The 13,291-nt window shown below is 46.3% G+C and overlaps 1 protein-coding gene across 2 annotated transcripts in view; it reads left to right on the top strand.

Annotated features, from left to right (window-relative positions):
• Nucleotides 1-8,612: 8,612 nt before the first annotated feature.
• Nucleotides 8,613-13,291, top strand: part of Snx10 (sorting nexin 10) — a 62,913-nt gene continuing 58,234 nt past the window's right edge. Inside the window, exon 1 of one of the 2 annotated variants that reach the window (XM_055611829.1) lies at nucleotides 8,613-8,688. The gene's annotated coding sequence lies outside the window, so the exon portion shown is untranslated. Of the gene's footprint in view, nucleotides 8,689-12,429; nucleotides 12,450-13,291 lie in introns of those variants that run through there. The other variant, XM_055611831.1, reaches the window with a different exon arrangement.

Here is a 13,291-nt window from a genome sequence, read left to right on the forward strand (position 1 = left end):
TGCTTTGACATTTAGATCTCAGCGGAAAGACTGCTTTCAGCCTCGCCTTCACTGGAGTCGGTGATAAGATGCCAAGTCCATCTCCTTTTGTTTGAGACAGGAGGTGGGATCTCTTGTCAAGGTCATGCCTTTTGTTTGACTTCCTTGTGAATTCATTCATTGTACTAAGGTGCTTTTGCTCTGATTTAAAAAGGAGTCTGGAATAAAGCAAGGCATCTAGCATCTAGCTTCTACTAGAGCCTCTTGGAAAGGTCCCATGTATTGTGTGTTGGTTTATTAATTTTTCTTTCAATCCTCATTCCTGACTCAAGAACCGTTTGACTCTGCTGGCGGGCTCCTGCATAAGATGTATTTAATTAACCTAAAGCACAGCACTGGGCAACAATTACTCCATCCTAAACCTCCAAGCCCGCATAGCTTCCTCCCATTTAGATTTCCAACATTATACTTGCTTTTAGTCATATCTTAGGTCCGGTTCATCTCTCCTGGTGTTTCCAGGTCCTCTCCTCTCAGATCTCTCTTCTCGACCCTCCTCCCACTCGATTCTTTCTCCTCCCCACTGGACCAGGATGTCCCACCCTCTTCTCTCCATTGCTCAGCATTGGCTGGTTATTTTATTGGCAATACAGAGAACAAATGGTAAGCATGTTTACACAAACTTGAGGCAGGTGATGCTTAGAATAAGCATTGGGATTGAAACCAGATAGTGGGGTAGAGAACTCAGCATGTGAATGAACAATGGTAAATTTAGAACACAATACCAACAATGTATATTATGCATTCAGATTTACACAGGCATCTTTTAAAAATCTATTTTATTGGGTTCTTATACCTCTACCACCCTGTCCACCCAAATCCCTTCCAACCCCTCCACAATAGGTAGGAGAGAAAGAAGGTTAGAAAGAGGTGGAGGGTAACGGGGGGGGGGCAGTGCGTAGACCTCTATAGGTTACTTCCTACTGAATAGGAAAGTAGTTCCTTGGGGCAAGTCCAACCTTTGTCATCAGGATATCTAGCAGTCCAGCAAACCAACTGTAACAAACGTAGCAGCAGGATGAACCAGCAGCAGCAGTAACCTCCTCCTCCTCCTTCAGAGCACCCCTGGCTCCTCTAGGATTTATACCCTTTCAAGAGTCCCCAGAATTCCAAACATAAACTATCTGCAGCTGGCCAAACCAGGCTCCTGCCAGAGCATGAGACAGTCATAGTTCACAGCTGTGGACAATCTGAAGCAGACCCATATTCCACACCTGGGATTAAAACAAAACCATATTCACCTAACATACCTGGGTTTTTAAAGAAGCCAAAATGTTCACTACAAATTTATGTGTTTATTATTACATTTATGTGTTTACATGCCTTTCCACCAACAGAAGTGTGGAGGTTGGAGGACAGCTTGCTGGAGGTGTTCTCTTCATCCATTATGTAGGTCCCGGGGATTGAACTCATGAAGATTGGCAGAAAGCAACTTTATTCGATAAGCCATCTTATATACCCATACAAATGAAGGCCAAGCATGGCCCACACCTATAATGTCAGGATTCAGAAAGCGGAAGTCAGAGGATTAAGTTCTAAGTCATCCTTAGCTATATAACAAGTTCAAGGTTCCTCTGGGCTAGTGGAGTCCTGTCTCAAAAACAAATAAGCAAGCAAGTTTGTAACTGCACAGGAGTCTCTATAGGCTCTGAGGATCCAGAGACACAGTTGGAGTCAGTTACTTATTCACTCTATGGACAGAGAATAGTAAACTGCAAAGAAGTTACTGAATTATGTAGGAGGCCTAAAAGATAAGATTCTAGAAAGATCTGCACAGAATGTTCTTGATTTCAAGTTCTGTTTTAAGATTTATTTTTATTTCCGTGTACTGTCTTGTTTTGAGGTTCCCCAGTAGCCTGAACTGGTCATAAATTCACTAAGTAACCAAACATTAAGCCTGGAAGTTGAACTCCTGATCCTTCTGCCTCAGTTTCCATAGCGAATGTGTATCACCACACCAAGCCTTGACTTCTCACCTTTGTTTACAACAGTTCTGTGATTGCATGTGGCGGCACATGCCTTTACTACCAGCACTCGGGAGGCAAAATCTGGTAGATCTCTAGGAGTTTGTTGTGCCTGATTTGTGAGACCCCAAAAGACCACCACCAGGAGTCGAGTCCATTGAAAAACACATGAGGATCTTTTTATTACAAGCTGCAACTTGGACTCACACCTCGACACCTTGGAAGCAGTGAGAGCCGAGAGCCCGGTGATCAAGTTAGTTGGGTGATTTACAGATTCTGGTCACTTCCAGCAAGCCCAAAGCAGGGGGATTCCTGCCTGGCAAGCATCTATTGGTTGAAACACAAAAGGGGATGTTGCATTTTGAATTGATTGGCTATAGGAAGGCCCCCAAACCATTAATGGTCTGGCTTCCCTTCCTAGGGGGATGGGCCAGTTTCCTAGCAAGTGTATAACTAGTGGGCAGGAAAGAATGCAGTGAGGCTAGTTCTTCCCCTCAGGGCAGTAAGGCTAGTTCTTCCCAGAAGGTGTCTGGACCTGTCTTCATTTGCTGGCCTCTGTTCAGGCTTGTGAGTTAAACTTTAAAATAATAGCCACTGATTTTTAATCCTTTTGGTCTCTCAAGTTCAAGGCCAACCTGGTTTACATAACAAGTTCCAGGACACGCAGGCATACACAGTGAGACCTTTTTGCTAAAAGTAAGTAAGTAAGTAAGTAAGTAAATAAATAAATAAATACCAAGAAAAAAAGAATTCTGTGTCTTCCTAGAGTTTTTATCCTTGACTAGGCAGAGGCAGGCAGATCTCTGTGAGTTCAAGGCCAGCCTGGTTTACAAAGCAAGTTCCCGGACAGCCAGGGCTGTCTCAAAATATTCCAACCACCCCTTCCTCAGAGAAAAAGGCTTCTCTGCCAGACTTTGTTTATGCTTTGTTGGTACTAATTACACCACACTGCAACTGACTTCAAAGGTACAAGAATTAAAGGATTATGTCTGAGATTTGTTCAGTAACACTGAACTTGTTTTTGCCCAGTTTTTGTTTGTTTGACACAGGGTCTTTCCATGTAGCTCTGGCTATCCTGGAACTCACTGTGTGGACCAAACTGTCCTTTGAGCTCATACAGACTAGCCGGCCTCTGCTTGCAAATTAAGGAATTAATGGCAGGAGCCTCTGCTCCCTGCTTGTCTTTGTCAGTTTTAACTAACAAGTTTGTTATTTTTTAATTTTTAGTTTGTGATAATTGCATCAAATTTGTCACTTCAACTAACGTTTATTTATCTCACAGGCCTTGACTTTTAAAATGAACTATTTTTAGCTGGGCATATGTCAGTGATCACAGCACTTGGAAGGATCTCAAGGTTATCCTTAGCTACAGGGCTAGCAGGAGCCAGCCTGGGCCACATGAGACCCTGCCACATAAAATAAAAATGAATAGGGTGTTGTGCTTTCAATCCCAACCCCCTCAAAAGAATAAATAAATAATCTGGGCATGGTGGCACATGCCTTTAATTTCAACACCCTGGGAGACAGAGGTAGGCAGATCTCTGTGAGGCCAGCCTGATCTACAGAGGCTGTTTCAGGATAGCCAGGGCTACACAGAGAAGCCCCGTCTAAAACAAACAAACAGAAAAAAAATAAATATAAATTTTAATTTTGATAATGCAAAGCTTGCTTGAAGAGGTGGCATCTGCTCCTCTGAACCCTCCTATTGTTTGAAGGGACGAGGCTTTTGTTTTGAGTTAGGGCAGTGGTTTTCAACCTTCCTAATGTTGTGACCCTTAAATATGGTTCCTCATGTTGTGGTGACTCCCAGCCATAAAATTATTTCGTTGCTACTTCAAAACCATAATTTTGCTACTGGTATAAATCATAATGTAAATATTTTTGGAGATAGTGGGTTGCCAAAGGGGTCCCGACCCACAGGTTGAGGACCACTGAGATAGGGTCTCACTATGTAGCCTTGGATGGCCTAGAGCTCACTATGTAGACCAAGTTAGTCTCAGACTCATAGAACTCTTGCACTGCCTCGCCAGTGGTAGGATTAAAGTCATGTACCACCGTAGCAGGACAGTTTTCGTTTTTTGCTGCCTTACAGATTTTGCAAGTTTTCAGAGACAGAATAAACGGAGGCAAAACGGAGGTGGCTTTCTGTCATGTATCTAGCGCATTTGGCTAGAAGATGTAAGACACTAGAGGATAAAGTTATGCTCAGTTAAAATGAGCTCAGCACTGTGGCACATTGCTAAAATTCCAGCGTTTGGGAGTCTGAGTCAGGAGCACCCCTTCAAGTTGATGGCCAGCCTGAAATACTTAATGAGTTCAAGGTCAGCATGGGATACATATTGAGACCTTGTTTCAAAAATCAGAACAACAGGGCTGGGGAAATAGCTCAGCTTGCCTTACAAGTGTGAGGACTGAGCTGGCTCCCAGAGCCCAGATAGATAAAAGATGTCCACTGTGGCATACACTGGTTACACTGGTATTAGGGAGATAGGTGGTTCCTGGGAGCCCACTGACCAGACAGCCTAGCCTATTTGCCAAGCTCTAGAGCACAGAGAGACCCTGCTTCAGAAAAAGAAAGAAAGAAAATCAAAAGGTGGACAGCTCTTGAGAAATGACACCAGTGATGGCTATCTTGGCTGGCAAACTTACTGCATCTAGAATCAACTAAAAGTCAACCAGCTTGCATGCCTGTGAGGGATTTTCTTGACTGGAGTATTTGAATTGGGAAGGCCCACCCTGAGTCTGGGCCACACCTTCTGGTGGCAGTCCATGTAAAAGGACACAGAAGAAGGAAGATTTTGCTTTTTGCCTATTTGTCCTCGCTCTTGCTGGCAGGTTCATCTATCCTGCTGCTGAGGCAGTGTATTACCTGTGTTAGAACTAACTTCTTTGGGATCCTGACATAAACGGAAGACGAGCTGCTACGGTGGTTTGAATGAGAACGGCCCACGTAGGCTCATGTTTTCAAGTGTTTGGTTTCCAGCTGGTGGACTACTTAGGAAGTTATGAGGAGGTATGGTCTTGTTGGAGAAGATATGAAGCCGGGGGAGGGGGCTGAAGTTTTAAAAGTCCACACCAGGACAGGTCTCTCTCCCTGCGGATCAGATGTGAGCTCTCAAGCCACACTCCAGCGTGTGCCATCTGACTGCCACCGAGATCCCTGCCTCGGTGGTCATGCAGTAACCCTATGAAACTTTAGCAGCCCCCCCCCCCCCCCCGTTAACTGCTTTCTTTTATGAGAAGTTGGTACCTAATACAGCATTGAGACCACGCTGGTTTCCAGCCTCTGCTTTTGCCTCCTGAACGCTGAGATTACAAGTGTTTCAATTCTCACAATGCCATGCTCCAGCTTCATAAATGTTGTAAATCTTAAATTCTGTTGTCAAATGTTGGGCATAGTGGCGTAAGTAAGTCTTTAATCCCAGCACTTGCAAGGCAGAGGCAGGTGGATCTCTTTGAGTTTGAGGTCATCCTGGTCTACAGAGTGAGTTCCAGAACAGCCAGAGCTGCATAATGAGGACCTGTCTCAAAAACAAAACAAACAGAAAAAAATTTCTGTTGTACTCCAATACTGTATACTAGCACACTGTAACTTAAAATCATCTATCAAATTGAAGAGTTAAAGAACAATGCAAATGACTATTAGAGGTGAATTCTTGTAAACATTACTTGAACACAGACTTGAAATGTGCCCAGATTCCTTAAAACAATGCAGTGACAGCGTAGGCTTGAACTGTATAAAGATCACATCCTCAGTTCTCAGCCTCTAGTGATAAGTGCTCTCACAGTAAAGTTTTTGTATTGTTTTCTTAAGAACGTCTCTATATGGCCCAGAGTGGTGGCCCACACCTTTAATCCCGGCATTCATACAAAGTGAGTCCAGGACAGCCATGGCTTTGTTATACAGAGAAGCCCTGTCTTGAAAAACCAACCCACCAACCAATCAACCCCCCAAAACAAAAAATGAAAAACAAAAAAACATTTTATGGTCATTTTTATCAGCAAACTGTTTACTTAAAAACATGTACTTGGGCTGGAGAGATGGCTCAGCGGTCTGTTCTTCCAGAGGTCACGAGTTCAATTCCCAGCAACCATATGGTGGCTCACAACCATCTATAATGAGGTTTGGTGCCCTCTTCTGGCATGCAGGCAGAATACTGTATATGTAATAAATAAATTAAAAAAATCACGTACTGTATGTATGTATGTATGTGTGTTCAAAAAGGCCAGAGGAAGGCATCAGATCACGTGGAGCTGGAGTTGTTCATGTAGGTGCCGTAAAGAAACTTTTATGCTCTGGAAGATCAGCAAATGCTCTCAACCACTGAGCCATCTTCAGCCCTCAGCAGGCTGTCCTTTTTTCTAGCTTTATTAATTTTATGTTTTTTGAGACAGGGTCTTTCTATCTAGCCCTGGCTGTCCTGGAATGCATCGATTCTATAGACCAGGCTGGCCTTGGATTCACAGAAATGTACCTGCCTCTACCTCCTGAGTGCTGAAATTAAAGATGTGCACACCACACCCAGTCTGTCTGTCTTTGTTTTTTATTCTTTCTCTCTCTCTTTCTTTCTTTCTTTTTTCTTTTTGGTTTTCATGACAGGGTTTCTTGTCTGGCCTCTAACTCACAGAGATATATCTGCCTGCCTCTGCCTCCCTGTGTGCTAGGTTAAAGGCATGCACCACCATGCCTGGCTCAGGCCCAGTGTTTCTTAGCTACAATAGAGTGCAGATTTTCCTGGCTTTCACTGATGCTTTAACAAGAATATCACAGCCTTTAAAAGGTGGCTGTAACAGTTCCTTGAATTCAGGTTGTAAATTATGATTCTTCACCCAGAAAAGCAATGCAGTTGCCACACTGCTGAATTAGACCAAAACACACTTCTTTGTTAACTTAGGATTTGTTTATTTTGTTTTAGGTGACGGGTATTTTACTTGCCTGAAGGTGTGTGTACCGCAGCGGTGTCCACATTGGTTGTGAGTCACCGTGGGGATGCTGGAACTGAGTATGGGTCCTCTGCCATAACAGTGAACGCTCTGATTCATCAAGTGTGGTGATGGAAGTTTGTAATTCTAGTGCCCAGCCTATGGAGGAAGATGGGTGATGAGTTCAAGGCCAGGCTGGCCTACATCATGAGACTGTATCTCAAGGAAGAAAAAAACCAAATAACAAAACGAAACAACAAACAAACAAAACTTTGGTGTAGTGCTGTGAACTTCAAGTTTCAGCATTTAGAATTACAGGCAAGTGCCATTATGCCTGGCTACTTGTAGCTTCTTTCTATTTTGAATTATTTTCATATTCTTTATTTCTTTGGGCCATAACTGTTTTATTTTATTGTTTGCTTGTTTTAGAGACAGAGTTTCTCTGTGTAGCCTTGGCTGTCCTGGACTCTTTTTGTAGACCAGGCTGGCTTCGAAGTCACAGCGATCTACATGCCTCTGCCTCCCAGAGTGCTGGGATCAAAAGCGTGTGCCATCACACCCAGCTGGGCCATAACTCTTAACAGTACACGCCAGAAGGGATGGTTGTGGCTCTGCCCAGAGTTGTGAAGTCAGGTTCTTGGATGTGTTGTGAAGACCATTTGTACTTGGGAGACAGGGAAGATGATTACAGTGTGTTCCCGGCCAGCCTCGTCTACACAGGGAGCTCCATCAAACACAGAACTCACGTTCTTGGTTAGTCTGGACTTAGCAGGCACTCAGGATCTCAGATATATCGTATTTTGTTTTCCGGGCAATGAATGTCACTCAGACAAGGATGTAAAGGTAACAAAAGCAAGCAATGGTTGCATACCTTATAGCTTAGGTGCAATTTTAGGTCAGAGATACAAGCCCAAGATAAGACATTGCTAAATTTTGTTCAGCACATTAGTGTAGCTGTGGAATACAGACACGGACATTTCCTGGAGGCTCCTAGATGGTCCCAGGTTCTTTCTTTCTTTCTTTCTTTCTTTCTTTCTTTCTTTCTTTCTTTCTTTCTTTCTTTCTTTCTTTCTTTCTTGTCCTTAGATTTAGTCTTTTTATTTAATTAATGTTTTGCCTGCTTCTATGTCTGTGCACCATGTGGGTGCCTGGACAGAAGAGGCCTGTGACCTAGAGTTATAGGCAAGTGTGCGCTGCGGCGTGGGTGCTGGGAACCAGGTCCACCTGTAAGGGCAAAAAGTGCTAGTAACGCTGGGCCATCTGCCCAGTCCGAACCATTGAGGTATCCCATGCACACAGGTGAGTGAGATCCAGCCCAAATGGTCTTTAGGAAATGTGCATATCTTTGGCAGATCTCATAGCTTTCACCACATAGTTCATGAAAACAGTTTATTTTTTTTTCTAAAGAAATTACAGAGAAGTTAAAAATATTTTTTAGAGCAGTCACAGGCCCTCCACCGAGATCCCGCTGTTAACACCGAGTAACGCTTGTCTGATTTCGACCTCCCCCATCCTGATTCCTCCTCCCTGCTGGCTAGAAAGACCTACTCTCTGGGTGGCTGTTCCCCCTTTCCCGCAATCGGCTGGCTGCGGCGCGGGGCGGGGGCGGCGGGCGCGCAGGGCGGGGCGGGGCGCTGCGTGCGCTGGACGCGGGGCTGCGCTCCTCGGGTGCGCTCCTGGCCGCTCGCCGCCGCCGCCGCCGCCGCGCCTTGAGTCAGCAAACTCCGCGGAGCTCCCGGCCCGGCGCTGCCGCCCAGGACCGCGCGTGAGTAAGCGGAGCGCGGGGAGGGAGCCGGGCGGCGGGCGCCGCGGCCGCTCCAGCACCTGCTCAGCCCGGCCGGGGGCCACGGAGATGCTGGGGAGGGCGGGATCCCCACCCCCGGGACCCCCGAATGCGAGGCCGGGCACCTTTGAGTTTAGAGGTTGGGAGGGGCAGACAGGGAAGCAGAAAAGGTTTTTTTTTTTTCTTCCCTTCATGGGATTGTGGGATTGATGGAAAAGGCCGCGGAGGGAACCCACGCCGACGATGTTCGGGTTTGATGACACGGGAAGCAGCAGCCTGCTTATCGGTTTTGGACGCATCACACTTTGCTAAAATTACAGGGATTGTTAAGGGGACGGTCACGCGATGTCTGTTTCCGCAAGGCACAAGCGCGTGGAGCGCGATGAATTAGAAACTGAGAGCAGAGGGAGGTTTTGCGTGATCTCCATCAACCCTTTCATTTTGCGACAGGGGAAACCAGGGTCCGGGAGGGTGGAGCGGCAGGCACCCGGTGGGAGGGGTGGATGAAAATCCCTCTCGTCCTGGGAGTGGGCTTTGTGGGCGTGGCCGGAAGGGGGCTGGGCGTATTAGGGGACTCCTCCAACCATTGGCCCATCTCTGGGCTAGGTTGAGGAGTCCGCATGACTTCGCTTGATTCCTGGCCCCAAGGCAAGGATGCAGCCGGGACAGTCATTCTGCTCTCACCCGACCTCTCCGTGTCTCCTTCCTTTCTGGTCCTGGGAATGGAGCCATGGTCTTGAGCATGTTATCAGGCACCTTACCACTGAGCTGCACCCCAGCCCGCGTTTACTTATTTTTAAAGGAGTAGCGGTAGAGTTGAGATTGACCGACTTCCGAAGAACGACATAAATGTCGATATATTTAGAAGGGACTGTGTGGAGACGTGAAGGACCTCATTAGCAGCTACTTCTAGTTAACTGACCATCCATCTGGGTTCTTCTGCCCGTGCATTCTTGGTTACAGAAGTGGGCCCAACTGGTACTGTGCACAGAGAGGTGTGCCCGTGATGGTCGGGGTGGGGTCACAATCTTTGGGCCATCATGCTTTTCTCTCCACTGCTCCGGGCTGTGTTACTCACTTCCTTCTATATCGCTTCTGCGAAGACCTTCCGAGATCGGTGTCTTGAAAGCAGAAATAAGGACTGTCATTCTTTTCAACATGCTAGTTATTGAAGCCTTTCTGTTCCGCTAGGGCACTCCTCTAGCTAGAGCATGCTTGCTCTCATTTTTTTCAGCCCTGGCACCAGCACTACTTTCATTCTGAGTTAAGCCCTTGGGGGAATTGGTTTCTCTTTCCTCTTTTAGTATCAGGGCTGTGATGTAACAATCAGTTGTGAAAGGCAGATTACTGCCTGAGAATAGGGTCCAGCCTATAAAAGAAAGGCCTTGGTTAGGGTGATGGTAGACAGAGTCCCCCAGATTTTTAGGGCCATTATCACCAAAGGTCTTTTTCTTAGTAATGAAATAGGTATGAGTTAACTCGGAGGCTCTTTGTACATTGTTCCAGCCGGAGGCTGTATAGGACTATGCATTAGCTATATAGGACTGTGCAGATAACCACAGCTTTTGGTTTCAGACCCTTCTGAGTTGAAATCCGGTGCCCTTGTTTGCTTGTTAAATTATTGCTGACAGAGTCAGGCATGGTGTAATCCAAACACTTGGGAGGTGGAAGCAAGTGGATCAGGTGTTTGAGGCCATCCTTAGCCTCATGCGTTTTGTCTCAAAAATAACAAAACAGCTGTCCTGGAACATGTAGATCCATTTGCCTCTGCCTCCCCAATGCTGAGATTAAATGTGTCACCATGATAGCCCGATTCTCGCTCTCTCTCTGTTTTCTCTTTTGAGAAGTGTCTCCTATAGCGCAGGCTGGTCGCTAACTTGCAGTGGGCTCCTGATTTTCCCACGTGCTTCGATCACAGACATGCACTGCTATAAGATACAGATGAGGATGCCCTTGAACTCTCAAATGCTGGGATTACAGGCTGTGCTACCACCCGCCCATTGAAAGGGGTTTTTTTCTGGCCGTTGATGGTGCCATACTCCTTTAATTCCAGCACTCAGGAGGCAGAGGCAGGAGGATGTCTGAGGTCAACCTGGTGTACAGAGCTAGTTCCAGGACAGCCAGGGCTGCACAGAGAAACCCTGTCTCAAAAAAGGAGGAAAAGGTAAGGGGGATGAGTGGACTGGGTGTAGAACTGTGATCTTGCACTTGCTGGACCTGGATTTGATCCCCAGAATGGCAAAGCAAGGAAATTCGAGCTTTATGTGGTAGTCTTACTCAGTCATATGACAAGCTCACTGAGCCGGTTTTGTTATTTGCCTCAGCTTCCATCTGGGGAAACTAAGGCAGCCAGGTATTAATGCTTTATCTAAACTCAGCTCGAAGTTTTAAACTCCAAGCAAATGTGTTGCAGGTTTCTATAAAAAAGTAACGATATTTAGGACTCATGTATGCCAGGCCCTGCCCTTCTCCGCTTTAGTATTGTTTTCTCTCTCAGTATGCCCTTGTGAGGGCTTGCTGTGGTACAGCGGTGGGTGCTGGGAATTGAACTCAGGCTGTCAGGGTTGGGAGCAAACACTTTACTTGCTGAGCCATCTTACTGGCCCTGAAGCTTTCCTTTTTGTATTTTGTGTATTTTTGTTGTTGTTTTATTTTGTTTTTCAAGACAGGATTTCTCTGTGTAGCCTTGGTTGTCCTGGACTCACTTTATACACCAGGCTGGCCTTGAACTCACAAAGATCTACCTGCCTCTGCCTCCCAGAGTGCTAGGGTTACAGATGTGCACCACTGAGCCCAGCTGTATTTTGTATTTTTATTACACCTTCCTTCCTTCCTTTCTTGTGTGTGTGTACATTCATATGTGGGTTTGCATGTGCCCTGGCACGTAAATGGAAATCAGAGGACAACTTCTGGAGCCACGTCTCTCCTTCCATCCTGTGGATCTGAGTAATGAACTCGGGCCTCCAGGCTTTGCAGCAGACACTGAGCCATCGCTCTGGTCTAACACACACACACACGGTTTACATATATATGTATTTTAATTTGATGCAGTTGAGACTGGCTTTGAACTACTGTTCCTCCTATTTCCACCTCCCAAGTGCTGGGGTTATAGTTCTGTGCCTCCACGCCCAAATCTTGAATAATGAAAGGTAATTTTATTTTGTTGATAATTCTATGATTTTGATAAGATTGTTGAATACATTATTGAGTTAATGATTTATCAGTAACTAAAACACATGAATTTGCAAAGAATTTGGCTTCTAACCCAGGTCTGTTCCCACTACCAGTCCTGTTCCTCAAGGGGCAGGCTCTTCCAGCCCCCCTTCCGTGCTGCTTTTGGAATCAAGTTGAATAGTCATAGTAGATTTGGTTGATCTGTCAACGTTAATATTGAATCAATTGGCTGTATCATGGCTGTTGCTTGTCTCCCGGGTGATTAAAGGCTTGTCCCCAGTATGAACCCATGACAGGCTGTAAAACTTGCCCAGTGGGAAGTCCTTAGGTTACTGGGGGCCCCTGTTCTTAAAAGGGATCAGAGGAAGTCCTCCCTGGACCCTGAGTTAAATCTCCTGTGGGAAGGTTGTTCTGAGAGCCCGGGGCTGACCTCTGCACTGCTCTTTGGTATCCCGCCTGCCACGTGATGTGCATGCTCCATCCCCTTCCAGGCCTTCAGCACGCTGCCACTTGCACCATGGACCTGCATGCACATCTGTGCACTGCGTACATCCCTTCAAATTGTGAAGGTAGCCGGTCATAAGCCGTAAGTCACAAACGAGGATGGCTCAGCTCACAGCGGCAAGAAAGGAAGTCCGGGGCCCTTGTTGATTAGGGAGGGGGTGGAAAGATAGAAAAGGGGATGAGAGGGGTCAAAGGGGACACCAAAGGACAGAGGCCGACTTTGCCATGACCAAGGGGTATGACGGAGCTTTCTTCCTTCCGAAAACATCCGATGCTTGTTTGGCATGATGAGACGATTTATGAAGGTGCGGGAGAGATATTCGCACTGCCCTGGGCACTTTGGTTTATGTTATTTAATCTTGTGACGTGGGAATTGTTACTGCCTGTGGTTCAGAGAGATTGAACAAATGAAGAGAGGATTTGAACCCCAGCGGTCTGCTGGCCTATTCCTGCCGCCGTGTTTGCTTTCAGAGGCAAGGTCTGACAGAATCGTTCAGAGGTCGGGGCAGGGAGCTGGCTCAGTGGTTACGGGTACCTAGGTTCTGCACCCAGCACCCACATGGGGTTGTTCTGACTGGTCTTTAACTCCAGTCACACACACACACACACACACACACACACACACACACACACACACACAGTTTATCCAGCATGGCGGCATATGCCTGTGATCCAGCACTTTCTGAAGCAGAGAGATCTTGAGTTTGGGGCCAGGTTGGGCTCCATATGTATATATGATTACAAAAGATGGCAAAGGGAAAGGAGGTTGAGGCAACACTCCTCAGTTGAGGAGATCTGGGCTCTCCTCAGCTCAGGACAGTAGAGAGGGAGAATTTGTGGCAGATCACAGCTGGTTTTGAAGGGCTCTGTTGCTGTTTCTCAGGATTCACAGCAGTCTATTCTACTC

Source organism: Psammomys obesus, unplaced genomic scaffold, assembly GCF_907164565.1.
Source record: "Psammomys obesus unplaced genomic scaffold, mPsaObe1.curated_primary_1811, whole genome shotgun sequence".
NCBI classification, from domain to species: Eukaryota; Metazoa; Chordata; class Mammalia; order Rodentia; family Muridae; genus Psammomys; species Psammomys obesus.